Genomic DNA, 7,484 nt, shown 5'->3' on the forward strand with positions numbered 1-7,484 from the left:
TGTTTTTCCTGTAGGCATCTTGAGAATTCGACAGTGCATTTTCTACTTCTAATATCCAAGTGAGTCTGTTTTTTATAATTCTTTCCATTAATTTTCCAATAATGCTCTCTAAAGTAATTGGGCGGTATGATTTTGTTTGATTATAGTTGTCTTTTCCAGGTTTTAGCAACATGAGCTTTGGATCTGTCTTAAAGCCGATCGGCAGTTTCCCTGTTTTCCAGCACTTCTGGTAAAGTGCAAGAAGGCTCAGCTTCATTTTATCACCTCCTATTTTCAACATTACACCAAATATCTTTTCTTCCGGACTAGGCGCGCTGTGCATGTCAAAATTCGCTATCACTGATTCAACCTCGTCTATGGTAATGTACGCATTTTCATACCCGTGTTGGCTCAGAGCATCTGATAGATTTTGTCTTTCTAAAACTTCCAAAGTTCTAACTTTGTCTTCAATGTCAGTGAAATGAGCAGGGTCTTAAGTTTTTACCTCCAGATGTTCTTTTCCTTATCTCTCTTTCATTTCGATGAAGATTTCTTCATCTGTTACCGCTAGTGAGTTGTCATCCCTCAGTATTGGTTGAACTGCACATTTCGATTCATTGTTTCGTGCCTTATTTATGATTTTCCAGAACTTATCAGGGCGTTTTGTATCTAAATTACTTGTTAGTTTGTCGAGATATTCATGTTTGATTTTTCAACCGCTTCAACAAATTCTTTTTTGGCGGTTTGAACCCTTAATTCATTAGCTGGATTAGATCTTTTCTGAAAATTTCTTTTATCAGCTTTGATTTTTTTTACTGAAATTGGACAATTCTTCAGTCCAGTAGCCTTTGCTGTGTGGACAAATGCTCTTTTTCTGTATCACCTCTTTAGCACATTTAATGATTATGTCCACTAGAGATGTGTAGTCATCTGTTTTGATATCATTATAGTCTGCAAGCCACTCACTAAACCTTGTTTCACTGACTCTATCCCATTTTGTCCAATCAGTCTCTCTAAAATCCCATCTTTTTATTGGGTGCCATCTCTCTTTTCCCCCTTTTTCGAAGGTGATCAATTTGTGGTCTGAATTAAGGTAAGCCTCGTGTTAAACCTTCCATTCACTTATGCTTTGTGCGAATATATTTGACGCTTTCGATAAATCAATAATTTGTTCCTTTCTAGTAGGCATCTTATTATTTAAAACTAACATTTGGGTTCCTTGTAAATAAGCATGTAGGATTGTTCCTAATTTATTTTCTGTGTTACTGTTCCAGTATTTATGTTGTGCAATCAGATCTCCAAGAATTAGCATTGGTTTTCTTAATCTTTCCGCTTTTAGTACTACTTACATGAGTTTGGTCATCATTACTTGGTATGTTAACTGAGCAGCACAAAAACAGAATTGGTCATGGTATATTTCGCACCAGACTGCTTCTACATCACAAGTCTTTAAATCTTTTCTTTCAAATATTTTCAGACTATTATCAATCATTAAAGAAACCCCTCCCCTTGCATTATCCTTCTTTCACTAGTGACCCAATGCCACCTTTTCTTGATTTTATCTTTTATGTTGTTTCTGACAATGCAAAAATCTTAATATTTTGAGCTTTCACTATGCTTTCAATAAAACTAAAAGAGGTGTTAAAAGATATTATGTTCGCCTGAGCAACCTGTATGATTTTAAGTATTTAAAAGTTTTCCAATTTCATTTATTTGTACAAGACCGTGCAATTTTAGCAGTGTTTTTTTTCTGAAAAATATATAAAGTCTCTTTTGCAATCTTTCAAGCATGTTGACGTATACAGGACAGTCTCTAGAACCAGCCGAGTGTTTGTCTTTGCAATTTGTGCATTGCTTTTTGCTTCTGCAATTGTTGGTCTTTGTCTGACACGATAACGATAGTGTTAGGGGAAGGAACTCCAGACTATGGGGGCGTTTCGACTAGCTACTTTGGATGTTTCGACTTTTGGTGGAGACGTTTTGACCAAAATGGGAACGTTTTGACCAGCAACTAAGTTCCGGTTACTTTTGTTGGCCACACCTATGCCCGGCAGACGAAGTGTCCTGACATTCTCCTTTAGGTGTTTCTTCACACTCCCAGTGTATGTTATGCATCAGTCAATTGTAACCACGCCACCCCCCAGGTCCGGGGAATAGTGGGGACTGACTTTCGGTCCAGCCAACCCTGGGTGCAAATTCCCGCCCTGTGGGGATGAATAGTCCACCTAAATGGCCGTCAACCAGTCTTTTGACAATTTTTAGACTATGGCAGACTGGTATACACATGAAATGTCAAAATAATAAAAAAGTATCCCTGATCTAGCATGAACCACAAGGGAGACAACTCCGATATGGTAAATAACACACATGCCGAAAAGTTGTCTCGCTGGAACATGATTTTGTAGGGTGGTTTGCACAGCTTGTAAACTGTATTTTGATTGGACAACCTATCGGAAACCAACCAATAGCAAAACTAGATACATTAATCTTGCTAAACACGTGATTTATTCTCTCCCGCGAAATTTCTGCAAGAAAATAAACACGAATCGAAAGTTGAAATTCCATTCAAAAGGTATGTACACGGCGTGTTTAACTTTCTAGTTGTGATAATAATGAAGAACTATGTATAAAAAATAAAATAACAGTTATTATTTTACTATATTTTGTTGTAAAAGATAAGAATTTGGATATATTATGACCCCACTGTAAGATTTACGGAAATCCACGAACGCTTACGAGTGTTTCCGGAATTCTGTTTATCATTATGTACTGTGTCAGTATTTGATTTTAGCGAGAATTGACTGTTGTTTTCATACTGTATGTTAGGATTAACATTTAATTTAACGATTATTTGTAGTCCCTGGACAAGAATATTCATTTCAGAGTATTTAACATTGTTTGAAAAACTGTTGTTTTCGGACAAGCACAATATTCGGATAGAAAATTTATCTGAATGTTGTCTATGTATGTTGGTCTCATAAATGGGCAATATTATGATCAATATATTTTATCCAATCTATTTTTGCTTAGAAATAAGCATTTGTTGATTGGAATTGTTAATTTCATCATTTTTTCAGGTTTCACTGTTATTAATTTTTGTTGAATGGTGTTTAATTACTGTCACTGATATGTTCCATTTCTGGCTTCTTTTCGGTAATAGATATTTGAATAAAACTTCATTTTGTTAATATTTTAAGGTCATGTCCTCATCGGAATCTGATTCAGCAAATGAATACCATTTGAGAAGCTCGCAAGACTTGTTCTTGGATAGTCCCATTTCTGTGAAACGCCTAAGGCAAAGACTTAACACACCTGAGCCCGAGGAAGCATGTGATGTTATTGTAATAAGTTCTGACTCGGGCACTGAGACACAGCCCCCTGAAACCGACAATTTTGAACGTTCATCCTGTTCCAGCAAACATGTAAGTTATGTTATATACCTTATTCCCAGTATTTGAAATAAGTATTCCAAATAAGAACAATATAATTATATAGCTTCCTTTCAGTCACTAAACACGGAAATGAATTTTTGTTAATGGTTTTGTTTGGTATTTCTTCCCAATATTTGTTGTTATTTTAATACGCATGTTATAACAAGTCAATTAATGTTTTAACTACAATATTTGAAAAGAAAGGAACATTTTGAAGTATCATCTTAGGATATAAAAGTTATAAAAATATGGTAGTGTATTAATTAATAATATTAAGTTAATTACAAAAATATATATATACTTTTTTGCATTATTAATGTGCCAAATAATATATTTTCAGACCTTCTGAGGCACACAGAATCACCATTGGACACCCCATCCACATCAAAGCAGTAAAGGAGAAAACTGACCATCGGGAGTGTCGCCACAGGGCTGAATTGTGATTATTATACCCCCCAAAACAAAGTTTGGGGGGGTATACTGGAATCGGGTTGTCCGTCTGTCTGTCTGTCTGTCCGTCTGTCCGTCCGTTTTTTTTTTTTTGTCCGGGATTCATCTTTGTCGTTATTGAACAAATCTTTTTCAAACTTTCAGATATTAATGGCCATGATGTAAACTTGCGCCTCTATGAAATTGGTACGGGTCACATGACCCTGACCAGAGTTATCTCCCCTTGATGTGTTAAAGTAGGCAAAATAAGCCCTGTCCGGAATTCATCTTTGTTATTATTCAACAAATCTTTATCAAACTTTCAGAAATTAATGGCCATGTTGTAAACTTTCGCCTCTGTGAATTTGGTACAGGTCACATGACCCTGACTGGAGTTATCTCCCCTTGATGTGTTAAAGTAGGCAAAATAAGCCCTGTCCGGGATTCATCTTTGTTATTATTCAACAAATCTTTATCAAACTTTCAGAAATTAATGGCCATGTTGTAAACTTTCGCCTCTGTGAATTTGGTACAGGTCACATGACCCTGACTGGAGTTATCTCCCCTTGTAGGCAAAATTAGCTTTGTCCGGCCTAACTCCAGGGCAAACAACCTAGACATGGAGGGGTGGGGGGTATTCGTTAGCCTATGGCTTACAGTTCTAGTTTTTCACTATATTTAAGTGCATATAGACTAATTTTTAGAAGATTTGTGTTGTGTTTGGTTAATATCATGTTATATTATTGTTATATATTGTGAAAAATGCAAGAAAGTATAGCTGTGTTTGTTTGCTAGATAAAAAAAGACCTGGAACCGTTTTTTGGAGTCATTTTTTACATATATGCCATATGATATGGCTACCTCCCCATTACAAAAAATATCATAAAAAAATTATTTATCAATATTTTTTCAAGAAATAAAAAGTTTTGTACTTTAAAAACATTGTTCTAACAAATAAATCTTGTTTTTTGTTCAAAACTTAACATTTGAAAAATGAGTGGTTCATGCTACCTGATCGCTCATTATTGTAGCTATGGGGATGAACTGATGGAAAATCCCCGCCAAATGCCCTGAACCCTGGGGACACTAGGTTAAAGGCCCATTCGCCACTATGTTTAGCGCGAAGACAAAACCACGGCATTCACCCTGGCACTGCATTTACCATTTGCCGATATTTGAGGACTAATAATAAAATTAAAATCAATCGGCATGTTTGCACTTGACCCCATCTGTAACATTTACCTTTGTTTATTTAAAACTTTTAACCAACAAAATCCTTTACCTTTATATTATTACGGGAGTAAGTTTTTTCGATGTATATACATATTTTGTATAAACATGTTGATTATATAGTGTTGCTTTCAATCTAAACTATCTTTATCATTAACTTCAGTGAAATCCCCGCCAAATGCCCACGCCCCGCACCCCTGGGACCCTAGGATAGGCCAAATTCCACCTTTTATGGCGCAGACAAAACCACTGCATTCCTCCGGCACTGCGGGGCCACATAGAAGTAAAAACACGACCCATTTCCAGTATACCACCTGACCTGGTGGGGCTGTGGATACAACTGACTGGTGCATAACACATTCACTTGGCACTGCGGAGCTACCTTAAAAGTTAAAACTCGGCCAATTTCCCGACTATCCCCAGACCTGGGGGGACCGTGGTTACAAATGACTGATCAAATAATGCATAGATCCTTCCCATAGTACTTTAAAACACTTCCCATACAGACAAGCAAACAAACCCACTCTCATCACAATTAAGTGATAATAATTTTCTTCCGAGGGGCAGTTATCATAAATTTGGGCTTTTAAATGCTGTTAAAACGTATATGGTTATCTAAAGCGTTAGTCTTTTTTAACATCCCTCAATGACAGTCTGTCACAACAAAATAATTATAAATGGTGAGCTCAAACATTGAGCTTGACATTCTTCAACCACTGTAGAGGCTATTTTTCATCGCCCAGAACTAATCTTTCAGTGAAATCACCATATGGTTGGCTAAAACATTGGCAAAAGCAAGCATGCTTGAATCAAAGTATTGAAATCTTCATATGCCTGAATGTTGGAGTTGATTTCGCAACATTGTCAATACTGTAAGCAGCCATGAACGTCGTTTTTAACCTCCTTTCTAAGAGTTCAAGCTGCAGACAACAGTTTATAAACATTATGATCTTTGAGCGAATAATGTTATGATCATTAGTGTTTACGTACATTTTGTGTGTCAAGTATAATTCATCAACAAAAAGGGTAAATCGTGAACACGACTAAGTGGGACAATGTAGGACTTCCAGTTTGCAGGTACCGTGATTAAAGGTGTTTGTTAGGCTGTTAATGTGATGATGTCACAGCGGGATAATACATTTTTTAGTCTGGAATTAGGAAAATTTGCGTGAAATTAGTGGATAGATCTTTTAACATCTACATGAGACGGAGTGGATGAGTGGCACTTGTTGATTTTCTTTTCACTATAGTAGGGTACTAAAACATGCTTTTTTTAATAGCAAAGTGACTTCTCCCTCCAGTCAAACTAGGGAGAAGTGGGGAGACTTTTGGGAGAAGTGATACTTATTATAACACCCTATACAAATACTTTGCCAAACCACACACATCAGCTTATATTCACATTCAAATTGATTGGTTTTACTATAAGAAATTTTCATATAAGTGTGTTTTTCTATGTCACATAGTGAATCTACAAATGGCATCTAAAAAGAAACAAAAACCAAGACAGCTAAGCATTAGTCCATAAAAACAGCTGCTTCAGAGTCTGACAATTTTTTATTTGGCGACTCTATGCATCCATATCCCACTTGGTGTTTTCCTAGCCAAGAATGACAGATCCCAGCGCTAAGTATATTGAGCGGGGTAGGGTACGAATGTCACATCATTCAGCCGTGCTATTATTACTTGTCTATGGTTCAATAATTATCAATATGCTGACATTTTAGAACCAAATGACTTTTAAAAGCACTGGCCTTGATGTAAAAGTTACATGTACCATTACATAATAAATGGTTGTGAATTAAACTCCGAAATATGTTCTGACAAAATGGTGATCTCCTCAGTTTTTTTGACATCATAAATTAAGGAAAATACTGTAAGTAAACGCTACATAAAGCAAAAAAAGTTGTGTGATTACATAACATTTTTTATCATGAACATTTCACTATAAACTGATGATCGCCTGCTTCAAAAGCAAGAATGTTTCAAGTGTCTTGCCTTGTTTGTACAATATATATATATATATATATATATATATATATATATATATATATATATATATATATATATATATATATATATATATATATAATCAATTATTTTTTGACTTGATTAATGATACAAATAGGCGAAATCTGGGAATTATAGGCGACCACTTCGCCCAAGTCGCCCCCTCGCAAGAGCCCTAGCTTTTATGGTGCAGCCCAAAACATTCTGCAAAGGACTAAATAACCAAGCCACAATTCTAGTTAAGGATTTTATTAGACAAGCTTGTCTCACTTAGAACATGCACGAAGAGCATTTCATCTTCATAAAGCTTAGACTAATGTGTTTAAATTCTGTTTAATACCAAATACCATAAGTCCTAAAAAAAATACATTTGGTTTGGGTTACCCGACCCTACCTACGGAATGG

General features: G+C 35.8%; 1 long non-coding RNA gene across 1 annotated transcript; it reads left to right on the forward strand.

Annotated features, from left to right (window-relative positions):
- Positions 1 to 2,459: 2,459 nt before the first annotated feature.
- LOC128238891 (uncharacterized) lies at positions 2,460 to 7,058 on the forward strand. Its single transcript, XR_008261786.1, has 3 exons — positions 2,460 to 2,551; positions 3,177 to 3,401; positions 3,751 to 7,058. It is a non-coding gene; the product is annotated as an uncharacterized LOC128238891 (long non-coding RNA).
- Positions 7,059 to 7,484: the final 426 nt, after the last annotated feature.

This window comes from Mya arenaria, chromosome 6, assembly GCF_026914265.1.
Source record: "Mya arenaria isolate MELC-2E11 chromosome 6, ASM2691426v1".
NCBI classification, from domain to species: domain Eukaryota; kingdom Metazoa; phylum Mollusca; class Bivalvia; order Myida; family Myidae; genus Mya; species Mya arenaria.